This window comes from Ursus americanus, chromosome 11 (genome assembly GCF_024610735.1).
Source record: "Ursus americanus isolate L20-20 chromosome 11, mUrsAme1.1.p, whole genome shotgun sequence".
Lineage (NCBI taxonomy): Eukaryota > Metazoa > Chordata > Mammalia > Carnivora > Ursidae > Ursus > Ursus americanus.
This window is the reverse complement of record NC_142137.1, coordinates 22,871,780-22,890,264: the sequence shown is the minus strand read 5'-3', so window position 1 is coordinate 22,890,264 and position 18,485 is coordinate 22,871,780. Positions and strand designations below refer to the sequence as shown.

The following is an 18,485-nucleotide window of genomic DNA, read 5'->3' as shown; positions in this document are numbered from 1 at the left end:
CTATCTCCTGGCGTTGCCAAATGTCCCCCCAGGGGCAAAATCGTCCCAGGTGAGAGCCACTGTCATAAAAGAGCATGACGAAGCTGATGAATTAAGGGACCCCGGGGTGGAGAGCTTGATAAAGGAGAGTAACAATCCATAATTCTTAAATTCTTAGTTCAAGGGATGGAGAGAAGACCAGGGACTCCATCTGACTTTGCTAAAAGACACCTTTCGCAGTTACAGCCACGAGGCTATGAGAGCCAAAGGTCAATCTCAAACTTGAGCCTCACTCTACCACGTGGCTCCCAGACCAGCAGAGCCAGTAGTGCTCAGAATGCTGCAAATGGGAAGCCGTATGGAACTTGAGGCAAGCGTCTCCTGAAGGACTTGCTGCCCCAGCTTCTGAGCGTGGGGGGAGCCTACAGAAGCATTAAGCTGTCAGCCCTCTTCTCGAATTGCCTCAGCTGAAGGGTTTGCCCAAGGTCATGCCCCCTTCCAGGGGAAGCCTATATCCAATGACTGATGACACAGGGCTGTAGATGCCTGGCTCCCTCACATCAAATTCAGCGACAACTCGAAAGGGCCATCCAGCTCTCAAACACTTTGTGGATTTAGCTGAGGTCTTGACCGAGACTACACTGCAGCCAGAGATTCACTGGTAAACTGGGCTCTCTGGAGAAGGGGGGAAGCCCTGATTTATAACATTTACCAATTTCCAAGCACGCTAGTTCCAACACACCACTTGTCACAGTCCCACTTCTCTCTCAGCCCCTTTCTGTTTTCTTCCCTTCTTATCTACCAGTGGTGATGCCAAGACCATGCCGTGAACAAACTCTTGGACTCCAATCTCTGTCTCAGAGTCTGCTTCCAAGGAAATCCAACCTGAGAACAAATGGCAACTCAGGAAAGTGGTCGGCCCCTAGAAGGGAGAACCAGGTCCCATTAGAGAAAAGAGTTCACTGTTCAAATCACAAAGAGCCTTGCTCATCACATGAAGTTGTTTGGAACTTGTCTCATAGGCAATGCGGGCACAGGGAAAGTTTTAACTAGGACACTAACAAGATCTGATATATATTGGGAAGGTTGTTCTGGAAGCAGAACACAGAATTAAGTGGAGACTCATCAGAAGACTGTTGCCATAGTCCACTCAGGACAGTGACAGTGGGATGGAGAGGAAAGCCCACAATAAATTGGGAGGATATGATGACTAATTAAATGTGATGGTGGGAAAGGGAGAAAGGAGTCAGAGTTAGTTAAGATGATTACTAGTTTGGGAGACTAGTTGGATTAGTACATGGCAGAGAATTTTAGGAGGATACATTTCCACCATGTCAAAATTAAGGTTACTCACATGGGTCATCAGGATGGATATATACAGAAGGTGTGTGTGTGTGTGTGTGTGTGTGTGTGTGTGTGTGTATGATATAAACATACGTGTGATATATCATATTACTTAGGTTCATACCCTGACTATTCCAAAGCAAGGCTATATAAATACATAAATGGACGAAACCCTGAGGTGAAGAGAATTGAGCTAGAGGTGAAGTTAACACACAGACCCTAAACAACAACTACAGATAGGCCACCAAATCTGCCCTGAACTTCCCAGTTGCAAAGCAGAGGGAAGTACAATCAAGCACATGTTTCATGAGACCCTCAGTTAAAAGCAAGTCAGTGGTTCCAGAGAACTACTCATTCCTACTGAGACCTGAGGGGCAACATCTTCCAGGACCAAGAATCAGTTGGATATGGAGAAAAGAAGGTTTGTAAGTGAGCCCATGATGAAAATGGAGGTGTGGAGGGGCGCTTGGGTGGCACAGCGGTTAAGCGTCTGCCTTCGGCTCAGGGCGTGATCCCGGCGTTGTGAGATCGAGCCCCGCATCGGGCTCCTCCGCTAAGAGCCTGCTTCTTCCTCTCCCACTCCCCCTGCTTGTGTTCGCTCTCTCGCTGGCTGTCTCTGTCGAATAAATAAATAAAATCTTTAAAAAAAAAAAAAAAGAAAATGGAGGTGTGGGAGTTGGGGAGCATGGGTGGTGATGATAATGGTAGGCACAAGGACAGTGTGTGACATAAGAAGAGAAAGGACCAAGGATGGAACCCCTGGGAACACTGACATTTAAAAGAAAAGCTGGAGAACCAGGGAAAGAGAAAGAACAGAGAAAATTAAGCTCCCCAAGAAATCCCAGACATATGAATTACAGACACACAGTTTGAAAGGACTTGCAAATGTGTCTTATAATTTTATTGTTTATGTCAATGACAATAGAAATCTTAGTCTTGAAACATACCAGTAGTAGCCTTCAAATGCTTGCCTGGGGGAAAAAGCCACAACAATCTTTTATCTATTAGAAACACAAATAAAAGCCACTGTCAAAATACAACCCAAAATGCAAAGGAATATTAGGTTATATCGATGATGTCGTGAATATTATGTTATGACTAAAGGGATGTCGCTGGCAGTGGCAAGATGTCTATACAAGACTTTAATAAGAGTTTCTGTCTCAACTCTAATTTTAAAGTAAAAATTATAATTTATGTTCACTTCAGAAATAACTGAGTCTTGAGAAAAGATACTTTTTTTTCGAGAAAATATACATTTTTGAACAATAAGCTTCTCCTAACATCCTGTCCTAAGAGTATACAAGTTTTGTGGGTTGTTTTTGTTTTTTGCTTTTTTTTTCTTTTGCATAACAAATAAATTCTGCCTATATCATCCTACCATAACAGAATCACTTGGTTTACCTATGGATTAGCTGATAAATGAAATCAGGTAATCTCTGCCCCGAGGAAATTTGAGGCCTGCGTATTCTCAGAGAAGGAAGGCTTGAGAGAATCAGCTCGAGAGGTCACTGCAGGTGCTACTTTTCTTGAGGGGTTGGAAAGAGATGAAATACCACAAAATGCAAAGAAATAATGTAAATAAAAATGATGGAGTCCTAATTCAAATAGTTTCTGATTAAAGAATCAATGGAAATGTCATGGAGAAAAATACACTATTTTATACCAGATTTTAAAAAGCCATAGAAAATAGAAGTAGTCTGTGCATCTTGTCTGAGAAAAGAATGAACAGATGTAAAACAGACAACCAGATGAAAAGCCCATTGAAGAGAACTGGATGATTAATACACTACAAACAGGTTGGGACAGCGTGATTTATCTCCATCTCAGAATGGAAACCTACGATGCAGAAAATGAGGTTAAAATGAAAAATGTAGGAATCTTGACAAACAACAGAACAAGAGATAATCTATGTTTAAAAGAAGGGCATAAATTAAAATGAAGAACCAAAATTCTTGTAAAAAATCCAGGAATCTACTGACACGTGTTGGCGAATAAATGGAGTTGGGATTTTTCTTAAGAGAACTTCGGGTTTTTCTCTAGCCCAAGATGAACCATAGATCTAGAATGACATGACCCACTGCCTTTCTTAATAAAACGATGACACTTTATTGGTGGCAAAGATTTTACAGAGGGGCCAGGGCAGGGCAGGGAAGCCGCTTAGATTTTTCTTTGTGGTGGATGCAGGGAAATAATTGAGGGTTCCCAGAGAAATAGTTGCACTCAGATGATGAGTCATCGCAAAAATCAAATTAAGACAATCTAGAACCAAACTTGGAATTCGACGATATTCTGATATGATTCATACTCAAAATAAAATATCAGCTACCAGGTGGCAGACAAGGTGGTAGGGATGCATTTTCTTTCTGCAGAGGAAGAAGCAGGCTTCCAGTGGAAGGAGGACAATGTCAAAGGTTAAGATGAACACATGGCTCCAAACTCTGATGTCCTAGTGGGAAGAGTGCTCCAGAATTCTACGGTATAACCTATTTGGGGGAAAGCGATGTTTTCCTACACTTAGAAGGAAAAGTATCTCCATTTTTCCTATTCCCACTTTCCAAAATCAAGGCCCCAAGTTTCCTGGAAGACGTCATTAAATAGCTAAAATTTCATTATGGTAACAGTTGGTTAGCACAGGCCTGTTTTCTTTTTAAAGCAAGAGCAATATCAGTACTGATTTGTGGCTTTTTATATTTCCTTTTGGACTTTGTGTAATGTGAAATTTTATTGAAATACATATACAGAACGTGCACACATAAAGAGTGTACAGTTCAACTAATTTTCACAAAATGAACACACTTATGAAACAAGCTTTCAGATAAAGAGCTAGAGTGTGACCAGACCCACAGAAGTCCTCTCGTGCCCATCCCTGTCACTCACCTTCTCTCAAGGGTAACAATCATTTCGAATTGTAACATAATGAATTGGTTTTGTCTGGTTTTGAACTTCATAGAAATGGAATCACACAGATTTATCTATTATTGTGTGGAGCTTCTCTCATTCAGTATTCTGGGATTTCTATCGCTGCAGGCGGTCTTAGTTTGATCATTCTCACTGCTATGCAGTACTCCACAATTTATAGATCTATCCTATCATTGATAGATGTGTGTTGGGGGGGGGTTTCCTTCAATTTTTGATGGGAAAACACTGCTATGAATACTTCCATATATCTTTTTGGGGAACATGGGGGTCATTTTGGAATCATTCAAATTTATTGGCTATATTATTGATAATTTTGAATGGAACTTAAAACTGTATCCTTTCTTTCTTTTCAGTGTATATTCCTTTATTAATTCTTGAGACCATCCACTCTATATGTTTTATGTTAAATTTTTCCCTAACAGTGTTTCTAGAATGATTGCCTTAAGAAATGGCAAAGCCTTAAGCTCCTGAACATGTTACTGCATGTTACAGAAATTCCACTAATCAAATAAGATGCTAGTATAGACTTCTGTTAATGGCAGATGAGGCTCAGAACCAATGAGAAGTGCTGGATAATATTTATCTTTTAAAAGTCTTCTTAAATGCATTGACAAACTGGCTAAAATAGACGGTAAGGAACACTCAGGTCAAAAACTAAAGGGGAGAATGCAGAGAGGAGAGAACACTGACGTCCCTTTCAACTCGAAGGCCCGTGCTGGAGTGAACAGGAGCCTTAATCTGCACAGTCTTCTGGAGCTGGGGAAGAGCAGATAAAACCCAGGGCTTGGACAGTAAAGCTAGGACCCAAAGATGCTCCCAGTGGAAGGATGAACTAGAAATAACCCCTATCTCCCAGGAAATTGCAAAGATAATTGCCAATGAGTGGAAGAAGAAAAAAAATTGTAATAAGAAATAACTCCATACTAGTCCATAAAGTCTCAACAAGTTTCAAAGGAAAGGTATCAGACAGACCACATAGTTCGGAAACCTGCAAATAATGACCAGAAATATCCCATATTTGAAAACAAAGAAATACACTTCTAAGTAACCAATTGTTCAAGGAAGAAGTCATAACAGAAGTTAGGCAACATTTAGAACTAAACACTAATGCAAATTCTAGGTATCGAAACCTTTGGCATGCAGCTAAAACAATAATTAGATAAATAAGCTTTGCTGCATCTACTAGGAATGAGAAAAGGCTACACATTAGTGAACAAAGAATTCAACTTAAGAAATTAATGAAAGAACAGCAAGATAAATCCAAAAAAAGATGGAGGTAAGAAATAGTAATGATAAAATCAGAAATTAAAAATCAGAAGACAAAGGTACAATAGCGAAAATTAACAAATCCAGAATGGGATGATTACTAAAATTGACAAACTTCTGGTAAGACTGATACAGAAAAAAAGAGAAGAGGCACAAATAAGCAATGATAGGAATGAAAAAGGAAACATAACTACAGATGCTATAGATGTTCTAAAAGGATATTATGAATGACTTTATCTAATACATTTTTTAAAATTTAGATAAGATAGACCGATTCTTAGAAGATGCAAACTTATCAAGACTGACTCGGAGTAAATGAAATATCTAAAGAAATGGACTTGATGATCAAATACCTTCCTGTATGAGAGATAATAATAGGTTCTTTTTCAATGCTTCCATATTTTGAGGTAGTTTGTCACACAGCATTAGAAAACCACAACAGTATCCGTATTTGTGATAAAGGTCTCTAGGTTAATTTCAACACAAACTAGATACTTATTGATATTAAGGCATTATGATTAATTTTAGATATGATTCTGGTATTATGTTTAAAAATAATTCCTTATCTTTTAGAGGTACATTGTTGAATATTGATGGATGAAATGATATGAAATTGGAATTTCCTTCAAAGTAATGAAGTGGGTAAGGGGTCACACGACACAAGACTGACCATGTGTTGATAGTGGAGGGAGGTGACTGGTAGCTACAGGGGTTCATCATATCCTTCTCTTCATTTTTATGTGTGTTTGACATTTTGCATAACAGACTCTAAGTTCCCAGGGATGAAACTATAACTTATACGTATTTTGTAAAGATAATTTTGATCTATTCAATAGTTAATTAACAAACTTTTAAGTGAAGTCAGCAATGCCAACATAAATTTGATACAACTTCTTAGATAATTTGGATACCTCTCCTACCTATCTTAGGGAAAACACATGGTAGCTTTATCTTTGAACACATTTCAAACACTTTTTAGACTAAAACATCTCTAACAAATCATGTTCCTTGTATAGAAAACACCAAACCCCCCCATTTTCTTGCCCAGACTGAATCCTTATGTCCCAACTCAGCCTCTTTCCAGGATACCAACACTAAGAGCAATTTCATGTACAATGTCCTGTCTCAATTTCCCTGCCATATGCGCACTAGGATGCATATCGCTCCCTTCAGAACAGGCGCCTCATTATATTTACGTTGTGTGTGTGGTCCTAGCAGAGCACCCAGCCTGTGGTTCACGCTCCATAAGCAGCAGGGTTATGCACTCGCTCTTGCCAGCTCCCACCTCCCTTGCTGGCTTATGGTGAGGCTTCAACCAGACGAAAATAAAAGCCCTGGAAATTGAATGTCTAATTGCTCCAGATCCTCTGCTCCAGGTAGAAAGCAGGCAGCTCTCACCTTTTAAAAGAGGCTTCTTTGAGTGGAGGAGGCAGCTCCTTCCCTCACTCACTCCACTCCCACAGGCAAATGGAGTCTTTCTTTGTTCCCTCGCTCAGCAGGTTGGGCTTCCCTGGCAGGGTGAGAAGAGGCTAGAGCCAACGGAGGGCAAAGCCCTGATTTGCGGCCAGTCTCACCATGGCTGTCTCCGCAGGGACGCGTGCGTTACTCAGAGCCCATTTTGGCACAAACTCAGTCACTTCAGTGAACTCAGAAGGGGCACGTGAGCTCCTGGGAGGGAGCCACATTATATCGAAAGGGCACAAAATATAAGGAATTTTCCCCTGTGGCCTCACCGAACTTAACGTATCTTCTTAAGTAGCTCAAATGCTAACCAGAAATACCACAAATCTCCACTACCTTCGTCCGTTTGCTCTTGACAAGGTACAAGGAATTTGAGGAGGTTGTGAGATTGAGCCCAGAGTTGGGCTCCGAGCTTAAGATTCTTTCTCACCCTCTCCCTCTGTCCCACCCCCTCGCCCCTCTTGCCCTCTCTCAAAAAAAAAAAAAAAAAAGGAATTTGAGAGAAGCTTTTTTTTTTTTTTTAAAGATTTTATTTATTTATTTAACAGAGAGACAGCCAGCGAAAGAGGGCACACAGCAGGGGGAGTGGGAGAGGAAGAAGCAGGCTCCCAGCGGAGGAGCCTGATGTGGGACTTGATCCCATAACGCCGGGATCACGCCCTGAGCCGAAGGCAGACGCTTTAACGACTGCGCTACCCAGGCGCCCCATCTTTTTTTTTTTTTTTTTTTTTTAATTTCTGTTTCTTTTGCCCTTCCGTAGTCAAGACAAAATAATGGGTTAGTATGCTTCACAGGGGCATGGAATAATTTCAGTTAAATTTGAGATTGGTGTTTAACATGTCAAGTTTATCATTTTAAATTAATTTCTCTGTGCAAATCAAGAAAGAAAAGAGGGTTCTGGAATGAATCCCAAGGGAGCTGAATAAGCAGCCATTCTGTGTGGATTTGTTTAAAAAACCATAATTGAGAGGTAGTCTACGTAATCCTATTTTTTAGCTGTTCAGATGAATTTTCCTGGCTTTTCGCTTATCTGATAGAAACTTGTTTTTCCGCATGGTATTAACTCAAGAGTTTCACACCCAGGACCAGCTGAGGGACAATTTTACATCTGAGTATCTTTTTGAGTGTCTAGTCTACCTCTTTCCTTCCTGCCGGTAGGACACGCTCCCCCTCTCATACCCTCCTGGCATGACTCTGGTCCAGTTCTCCTCTCCCTTCTGGGGGACATAAGTGTACAATTTAGTCAACCTTATTCCACAGGAATCAATAATGTACCGTTGTAGCTTAGAAATGTTATTATAGCTTCCAGAGAGGACCTCCCCACCCTAGTCCCAAAGATCAACTTACTCTTTAAACCGAGAATCCCAATTCATCAGGAGAATCATGCACTGTAATACTTGATGTAGGAGTTATTTTATAGGAAAGTGTCACAGGGCCACTTACATGTTGACAAGTTCTGTTTTCTTTTGCTCAAGAGGGAACTGGCATCTCTTGAAAGACTAGAGGGAGGAACGACCTCTCTTACCATCTCTTACCAACCATCTTTGCTCTCTAGGTCTCCTGTGCCAGCTCAGTACCGGTAGAGATTTGCACACTTGACAACTAGATCTGACCCATCTCTGTGTGTGCCTTTGAGACGGAGGGGAAATAGGAGCCACTCAAACTAAGGTCACTTGCTTTGGTTCCCATTTCCACTGTGGACTGGTTCATTTGTGTTTGAAGAAATTTCATATGGCCTGAAATGGTGTATGAATGTGTGCGTGTCTCTGTCAGTGTGTTATTTAGGTAATTTAAGTTAAAAAATGTATTTGAAAGATAAACCAGTAAGAACCTGGAACTGATGTCCTACAACTAGGCTTCCTGTTGTGTTAAATGTCTCTTACAATCACATACTTGTTGGTGGCCAACGGAATTCAAAAGGAAAATATGCATAACACAGACTAATACAACGCTTTCCCAGACTCTGGAGAACAGCTTGCTGTGGGGCTCTGTTTCATCAAAGGAAGCCCTGCTCTGTTGCAAGAATGGCTTGCTCATTCTGCTAATGAATTAGTTGTATTAACGTGCCAGAAAGAAAACAGCAATCTGGGGATGGTTTCTATAAAACTCGATGTTTCATCCAAATGTAATTAGCACAGCCAATAATTTTTGTCCCTGCAACTGTGAAATAATTTGGAGCCAGAGGTGGAGTTAATCAAAGCTAATCTTTTGTCCACATTTAAAGAAAAGTGTCACTTGATTTTCCTTTCTGCATAATCGCTTTCGAGAGAACCATAAATAAGCCTCTTGGTTTTTTTTTCAGTTTGAAGATATTTTTTAGCGAGAATCACACGATGGAATCTGCCAGATTAGAGACTCATTTGGAGATGCAGAATACTTAGGGGGATCAACAATATGCAAATTTTGTAACAAAATAGTTATTGGGGGCTCCTGGGTGGCTCGGTCAGGTGACTGTCTGACTGTTGGTTTTGGCTCAGGTCATGATCTCATGGGCTGTGAGACTGGGATCCGAGCTCAGCTAGGAGCCTGCTTGAGATTCTCTCCCTCTACCCCTGCCTCCCACACACAAGCACGTGAGCTCTCCTTCTCTCTGAAATAAATAAATCTTAAAAAATAGTTATTAGATATATATTAGATAGACACTGACCTTTAAAGTTATAGCGTACCAGGTCAGAAGGTATACACGTAGCCTTGCTTTTATCTACTCTTTGGGAAGCAGTTAGGCTTGCAGTAAAACATACACACATGGGCATCAGAGTGAGTCAAGGTTTTAACAATGCCTCCGTCACTTTGCACTACAGTGGGAACAGAAGCAAATTGCTGGAGAGTGCTTATGCCCCAATTTCCCATCAACAAAGAGGGGTAAATGTACCTACCAACCTCACTGAGAACCTGAATGAGAATTTAAGTAAAGCACCTAGCACAAAGTACCCTACTAGCTGCTTAACTATTACGTGCCCATGATAATTACACTGTAGGTGATAAGATTATGCAGCAAATTGGAAGAAATAGTAAGAATTTATCTTATTCGAATTAGCATCAACTCAAAGTGTTAATACACTAATTTTCTCCATAATTCACACTGCTTTATCCACGTATACTTAGTAGATTATTAAAAAAAAAAAAAGCTCCACCACTTAGCGCATCCGAGACAGCTGATGTTCAGGAAGCTGTCTGAATGCACGACGATTTGACTCCAGCATGCTGACTCAGAGTGGCAAAACAACTCAGTGTTTGGGTACAGAACATGATTTCTATTTTAAATATCTTAATCCTTTAAACCTCAGTTTCTTCACCAGCCACGATTCAGATGGAGGGAGAAGGGAAGGCAATCGCTTGCCGCTTCCTGCTTCTCCACTAAATGGGGGATCCAGGATTAAAAGATGAAACTTTTTGACACCCAAGTATGTGCATTTCACTCCTGTACTCGACTGCCTCCCAAGTGCGGGATAAAGACAGGCAGTGCCAGAAGTTTCCAAGCAGCCACCCTCGAGAGAAGCAATGTGGTACAGGGGTGAGAAGTGCGGCCCCCTAGAACCCACTGCCTGAGTCTGAATCCAGCCCTGCCGCATGGGCGATGAAACCTTGGGAAAATTACTCATCTCTGTGCCTGAGCTTCCTTCTCTGGGAAGTGAGGATGAAAACAATTCCTGCCCATAAATTCATAGGAGGATTAAACACTTTAATATATGTAATCTGCTCAGAACAGTGCCTGACCTATAATAAGCATTTGCTACCTGTTATTTACCTTGACGGACATATGGGAAAGAGCCTAAGGTTTTGCTTTTTCTTTCATTTGTTTGTTATTAGATCTGAGGGACATTGACTCATTTGCAACAAATTTTTTACTTTGTCCTAAAAATTGGGGGATATGCCTTTTATCTCTTATGCACTCACTACTTCAAACACGGCTCATATCTGGGTTTTTTTCCTTCCTATTTCACAGGGATTTCTGGGGGATTAAAGGAGATATTTCTAAATCAAGTTATCCCTCCTTGAGGACTGTAAGTGGTATTTATCTTTGGGGCAATGGTTCCAAAATCATTAAGCTTAAAAAGTGGGTCATTGGAATTTTCTGTAAACTGCTGAGAACTGTGGAATCATAAGGTAAGCTCTTACCTAGGGAAGTTGGTTCTTATCATGGAGCTTGGCTTTAAAGTCAGCATTTAAGGCAAAAAAATAAAGATAGTTCAAAGTATTCTGGAACATGTCTTAGAATGCAGGACAACAGTTTTGTTTTTGTTTTTAGTAAATCCACTCTAGATACTTTTTTCTCCAGCTTTAGAACAGATCACATTTCTGCTGTTGAACACCAGATGAAATAATTGGCTTGTACTTAAGCCAATTTGTACGAAAAACATGGACAACCTAAACCAAGCACTTCTTTGTATACTCCCTCATTTATTTTCCACAGTTACCATCTGAAGTATTAGCAATCCCTTTTTTACCTGTGAAGGACTGAGGCAAAGCAAAATAAATGACTTGCCTAGGTCACCAGCAGGTAGACTGGGAAGTAGAATTCTGACCTCAATTCTCTTGGACATGGAAGCCCTTATTTTCCCTCTAATGCTCCCTCTGCCTAGAATCACTCTTGCATGGCTTTGAGGGAGACAAATCATCCTCTACTCTGCTGAAGAAGACTGCTTACCATCTATTAGAGGAAACACTGAATTTAGACCTCCTCATATGGACTTGAATACGAAGAAGCTAGAGGAAGTCCAATGAAGACTAAGGAACTGTTTGGAAAGAAGTCTCTGGAGGGCTCTGGTTTAAGAGTGGAAAGATTTAGAGAGAGACAGCAAGGCCATTACTGACTCCACGGCATTTTAGAGACATACATAAATGATGCAGGGCAGCCGAGGAAGAATCAGCCTGGAAGTCCGTGTGGCTTGGCGGCAGCCCTCCTAGAACACAGGGCTGGGTGGGGGCCTCCTGTTCCACCTCGCCGTTCTAGGAATCCACCCTAGGCTTCACTAATAAATGTAGCAAAGTCTGAGAGGGTTTTGGCCGAGGCTAGTTACAGATACCGCTCAGCTGATTTCCTGGAATGCCTTTCTGAAGGGAAACCAGACATGACTGTCTTCCCCTCATTTAATGATGGGAAAATGAGACCCAGACAATTCACAGGGAAAGTGACTATTCAATGGACAGCCCCACGTTCCCAGGTTGACACATCGGTTTCCAGGGCAGGGCTCCAAGCACATCAGTGAGAGTGGCCACGCTTACCCTCCAATCCTGCAGGAAGTGCACAGAACATACCTAGTAAGCCCCCCACCTGCCCGTGGGAGGTTATCGGGGCAAAAGGAAGGGAATGTTCCCCATGGCTGGTCCTGTCTACCTGAGGCCGCCAGAGCAGCGCATCGCCTGAGACCAATTACTCAAACTGCTGGCTCACAATAAAGGCGGGACCCTTTCTTGTGCTCTTACTCTTTCTAAAGGGTTCTTTTCCTTTTCATTGTGTTTTTCTGACTATGCATACAATATAGTTAATACAAAAAAAGGAAAAAAAACAGAAGAGTGTACAAAATAAGATAAACAATGTAAAGAAGATCATATATTTACTAACATATTTTTCCTTACAAAACTTAGCTATAACAGTAACGACAATAATGATGAAACAGCCTCTGTGCCAGGGGCTGCGCCACATGCTTCATTTGCACCATCTCACTCAGTGAGAGCCATTCTGGACAGGAGACATTTGACACTTCCTCCAGGTCCAATCCAGTATGGCACTCTTAAAGGGTCACATTTATTTTCCCTTTTATTTAAAAAAAAAAAAAAAAAAGCTAAAAAAACCCCCAATCCAATGATATAGAACATCAGAATGAGCTAGATCAGTTTAGCATCTTAATTATAGCCCCAGACGTATGGTTAATATTAAAACATAAGAAGAACAAACAAAAATTAACATGAATGAGAAGCCCTGGATCAGAAGGCCCCTCTGGGCTCTGTTAACCTGGAGATTCCGCAGTGGCCCAGAGCACTCAACCTCCAGGCCACTGGTAAGTTCGTCAGTCTATTTTCAGAACTTGTTTAGGGTTTGTGCTTCAGCCCTACTTTACTTGGATGACCTTCTGTAAAGGTCTACCATTCTTTTTAGTTCTGCAGGTTTCAGTCATGTAATTGTTAAAGATGATGCTGATATAAACATTTTGCTAAACTTTATGGAAGGTATAATAAAAAAAAGACCAACACATCTAAACGACCAAGTTTTCACTTATCATTTCTTTTTTTTTTTTTTTTAAGATTTTATTTATTTATTTGACAGAGATAGAGACAGCCAGCAAGAGAGGGAACACAGGTAGGGGGAGTGGGAGAGGAAGAAGCAGGCTCATAGCGGAGGAGCCTGATGTGGGGCTCGATCCCGGAACACCAGGATCATGCCCTGAGCCGAAGGCAGATGCTTACCGCTGTGCCACCCAGGCGCCCCTTCACCTATCATTTCTAAATAGAATTGTGTATGGAATGTAGGCTAATACTGACAAATAATCGATAAAAAGTGTAAAGTCCTTACTGAAGAATCCACATTTCCATCATCTTGTTTTCACTTTAGTTGTTTTGCATTTACCTTTTTCAGGGTTTTTCCATTTCTCTACTGGCTCTGAACATTAATTCTCTCCTCTGGAGCTTGCACATAATTTGTAATTTAACAATCCTTTAAGGCTACTGAATTTTAAAATGTGCTTTTTTGATTAAAATCATAGCAAAAATACAAGCCTGAGCGAGGGCTTACTCTTGTGAGACACTTTTACAGGACAAATTTTCCTCTTTGCACTGTGCCTCAATTCCAGCCATAACCTATAAGGCAGGAAATCAGACATGTTCCATTCACAATCCCCACACATTAAAGCAACTATATCAAGTCACTCAAATCAGGTTTACAAATAGGAGTTGTAAGCAGAATATATTTAAAGACGAATTTGCCTTCTTTCCTGAGGATATTTTCCTTGGAATGTGGGTTTTGGAATGAACTCTCAACTTCAAACTGTGGCCATGCCATGGCAATGGACCAGAGAGCCATAGTGACAACCCATTGGTGCCCAGAACAGTGCCTGGCACATGGTGGTACTTTATAAATATTTGTTGAAGGAATGAATTTGCAGCTGATACAGTGATATGAAGAGCACAGACAGAAATGGGCAACTCTGGTGTCTACCCCCTACCATGAACCAAGCCAAGAAAACCTCAGTTCTTCCCAGGTCCCACATAATGGCAGGGTCACCCCAATCATTTGGTTTTGCCACAAAGACTCGTTGTAGTTGGGTTTTTGCTACAGAGGAGCGTGAGGCCTCTTCACAAATGCTGACCTGGACCTTAACTGCTGCCCTCATTTTTTTTCCTCTCTGACACAAAGTAGAGAACTAGAGGTTGGATAGTAGTTAGCCATCCAATTTGCTGGGAAAGAACAACTGCTTATATGACCTAGACATTGAGATTTGTCTTCCAGTTACGGCTGCTCATCATTTTTACAGGATGCCCAGAAGAACATTCTTTTTGAATGGTTATAATACTTTAATGTGTTTAGTTGGCACCTGCATATATTTGAACCGATTCATTTGAGAAGGGAACATTTAAATAAATTTCTTTGTTACTGTTTATTCTTTATATATTGACTATTGCCATTTTCTCCCTTTTTATTTACTTTACAGTTTTTTTATTGAGATGTAATTGACTACAATTAATTTTTTATTTGGTCAAGTGGAATAGGAATAGTTCACACTCAGTTCTTGCTCATTTGTTCATTGATCAGTGTTTATGTTTCTTTAATCAGCTCCATACTGATAATCTAGACCTAACTGTAATTTTTATGGCAAGCAGTTTTCCTTGCTGTTTAAAAAGTAACTCTTGTTCATTTATATCCTGAATGTCTTGAATTTAGGTCTTTTTCTTGATGATGTAAAAATTTACCTATTATTATTTCCCCCCAAATTTAGTATTCTATCTTAACTTAAATCTTTGGCCTTCTGTACTATATGAAGATATATCTTGAAATGAGGAATGTAACTTTGAAAATTGCCTGGGCCTCACTGGGTCACACAGAAGTTCATTGTTCACGACTCAGGAAATATCTCAAGATGGATATTGTAAACTAATCAGAGACCCTCCAGACACCAGTGTTGCATGAAACTCATAAGAATCGTGAATGCCTCAAAGATCCCCCAATCTATTCCAAGCAGGTATTCCTGCTACTAAACATAGAGACTAAGGGCTTCTGGGTAGATAAATGTTCAGACCTCTTCGACAAGATGTGACCTTCACCTAAAAGCTGGGAACACTCGAAACTTTCATAGGACGGACTCCAGAAGCATGTTCCTGGATGACTCACGAGGCTCTAGGAAAACAAAGGAAAAAAAGCCAAAAACAAACTAAAGAGCAACGTAGACACACCACGCAGCACTTGTTTCAGAGAGCAACAGAAATGACTGAGGATTTTCCTGGGTGCTGGTGGAGATCTAGTCAGGATGGCTCACTGGGCTGGACTGCAGGTCAAAACGCTTCCTATTCCCCCGGCCAGATCCCCCGCCCAGCTCCCACTGCCCTCAGGCCTGCTGGGCTCCTATCCGCCTACACACATTGCTACTGTCAATTCTGGGAGCAGCTCTGACAGCCTTGACTCTGACACATGCACAAAGAAGAGAAGCTCTAGAGCTTTTTATCAGAAGAGTGCAGGGTGAGTAAGAAGGTGAAGTCTAGACAACTCTAAGAAGTGCTTTGATCTAAAGCTATGTAATGAAGTTGGTACTTAAATGGGAGAAACATTCAGCTTCAGAGACAAAATAAAAAAGGGAAAGGGAAAGGACAGATGGAGAGAGTAAGTGAGAACAAAAGAGGAGCAAGTTTAACCAAGGAATCACAAGATTTGTACACTGAAAACTAGACAACATTGCTGAAAGAAAATAAAGAAGATCTAAATAAATGAAAGCTATCCCACGCTCGTGTACTGTTAGACTTAGTGTGGTTCAGACGGCAATACCGCAGCAAAATAAAAAGCTTTTCCACGGCAAAGGAAACCATCAACAAATTGAAAAGGCAACCTCCTGAATGGGAAAAGATATTTGCAAATGATACATTCAATAAGAGGATAATATCCAAAATATATAAAGAAATTCTACAACTCAACACCAAAATAATAATAATAATCTGATTTAAAAATGGGCAGAGGACCTGAATAGATATTTTTCCAAGGAAGACACCCAAATGGCCAACATTCACATGAAAAGATGCTCAACATCAGGGAAATGGAAATCAAAACAACAATGAGATGTCATGTCACACCAGTCAGAATGGCTAGACTAGAAAAAAGATAAGAAATAACAAGTGTTGGTGAAGATGTGGGGGAAAGGGAACCTTCATATGCTATTGGTGGAAATGTAAATTGGTGTAGCCACTGTCAAAAATAGTATGGAGGTTCCTCAAAAAAATTAAAAACATAAATACTATATGATCCCATAATTCTACTACTTGGTATTTACCCAGAGAAAACAAAAATGCTAATTCAAAAAGATACATGCACCCCTATGTTTATTGCAGCATTATTTACAATAGCCAAGACTTGGAAGGAACCCAAGTGTCCATCAATAGATGAATGGGTAAAGCAGATGTGCATATATACATATGTATAATGGAATGTTACTCAGACATAAAGAAGAATGAGATCTTTCCATTTGCAACAGCATAGATGGATTTATGGTAATATGCTAAGTGAAATAAATCAGAGGAAGACAAATACCATATTATTTCATCTATATGTAGAATCTAAAAAACAAAACAAAGGAACAAATAAACAAAAATCAGAAACAGACTCATAAATACAGAGAACAAACTCATGGTTGTCAGAGGAGATGGAGTGGGGGGGATGGGCAAAATAGGTGAAGGGGATTAAGAGGTACAAACTTCCAGTTATAAAATAAATAAGTCATGGAGATGAAAGGTACATACAGCATAGGGAATACAGTCAATAATATTGTAATAATGTTGTATGGTGACAGACGGTAGCTACACTTAATTGAGATGAGCACTGCATAATATATAAAATTACTGAATCACAATATTGTACAACCAAATCTAACACAACATTTTATGTCAACTATACTTCAATAATGAAATATTTTAAAAAATAAAAAAAGGAGGGGTGCCTTGGTTGCTCAGTTGGTTAAGTGGCCAGCTCTTGATTTCGGCTGGGGTTATGATCTGGGGGTCATGGGATAGAGCCTGGCGACAGGCTCACCACAGAGTCTGCTGAAGATTCTCTCTCTCTCCCTTTCCCTCCAATTCGTGCTCTCTTTCTCTCTAAATAAATAAATAAATAAATAAATAAATAAATAAAAACTAAAAACAAATTTCCGCTTTTGGAACTTCTTTTAACCTATGCACCCAAACAATCATACACACAGCATGTGCTTGTAATAGCAAATATTAGAAATAAATAGTTAAGGGGATAAATACATTGTGTTATACTACTAATAATACCATAAAATTATGCAGTAGTTTTAAAAAATGATTATATACATATGAAAAGAGAAAGAAACTCCAAGTTATTTTGTCCAAAAAAGATAGCCAACAAATGTAGTTTGATGTCACACAATATACATTTGTATATGACATTACATTAATGTATTACTTGTATAATGAAAAAATTATAATAATGAAAAGCAAATGAGGGGTGTAGAGAAAGAGAACTATGGAGAATTATACAAGGATGAAAAAAACGAAAGAACCATGGAAGAAAGAAGGAAGGAAGGATGAAAGGAATGAAGGAAGGAGGAAAGAAGGGAGGAAGGAAGAAGCAGGGCTAGTGACCAAGCCAGGCTGGATTCACATCTGGACGAAGGGGAAATTAACAAGCAAATGCAGAGGTCTCAAGGATGGAGGCTTAGAGGAGGAACAAGTTGATGTCAAGAGGAAGGAAAAAAGGAAGACTCTGGAAGCCTCAAAGTAAAGCCTTCCCAAGAAAAGTGGATTGAATGAATCCTGGTTTAGCGCTTAATCTGCTCCTAGTTCTTCGCCATGGTATTCCTCACACTGCAGTTGCAGCTTGAGTTGTGTGAGCTGAGTTGACTGTGTTTCTGCTCAGCCTCAGAGGTTTAGTCAAGAAAATGCCCCAAAGGACCTGAAGGGATGGAGGCTGTGGATCATGGACACATAATCTTTGAAGTAGAAATGCAGCCAGAAACCCCAGAGAGACCTACACCTGTGGCTGACATACAGGGTACCACTTCATCGGAGTGTTTGTTTCATAGAGACTCCGCAGTGAAGATCAAGGCAGGGATTCGTACAGGAAGGAATAAGAAAGAAAAATCAGAACGCAGCGGGACAGCAATATTTAACATAAAATTCACCAAAGAAGGGACAACACTGTATGTACTAATAGGCTGACTATCTAAACAACACATATAACCTGTATTAGTTACAACAAACTTAATGGCTTAAAATAACACACATTTACTAACTCATAATTTTGGTGGGTCAGGAGTCCAGGCACGACTTAACTGGGTCCTCGGCTTAGGGTTTCACAG

At 40.3% G+C, this 18,485-nt stretch overlaps 1 protein-coding gene across 7 annotated transcripts in view; it reads right to left on the bottom strand.

Annotated features, from left to right (window-relative positions):
• The window catches only part of LOC123798524 (uncharacterized), a 135,263-nt gene that overhangs the window by 81,510 nt on the left and 35,268 nt on the right, over positions 1–18,485 (bottom strand). The window contains exon 3 of one of the 7 annotated variants that reach the window (XR_015726037.1): positions 17,091–17,259. The exons of the other annotated variants lie outside the window; for them this stretch is intronic. The gene's annotated coding sequence lies outside the window, so the exon portion shown is untranslated. Of the gene's footprint in view, positions 1–17,090; positions 17,260–18,485 lie in introns of those variants that run through there. 7 annotated transcript variants of the gene reach the window in all.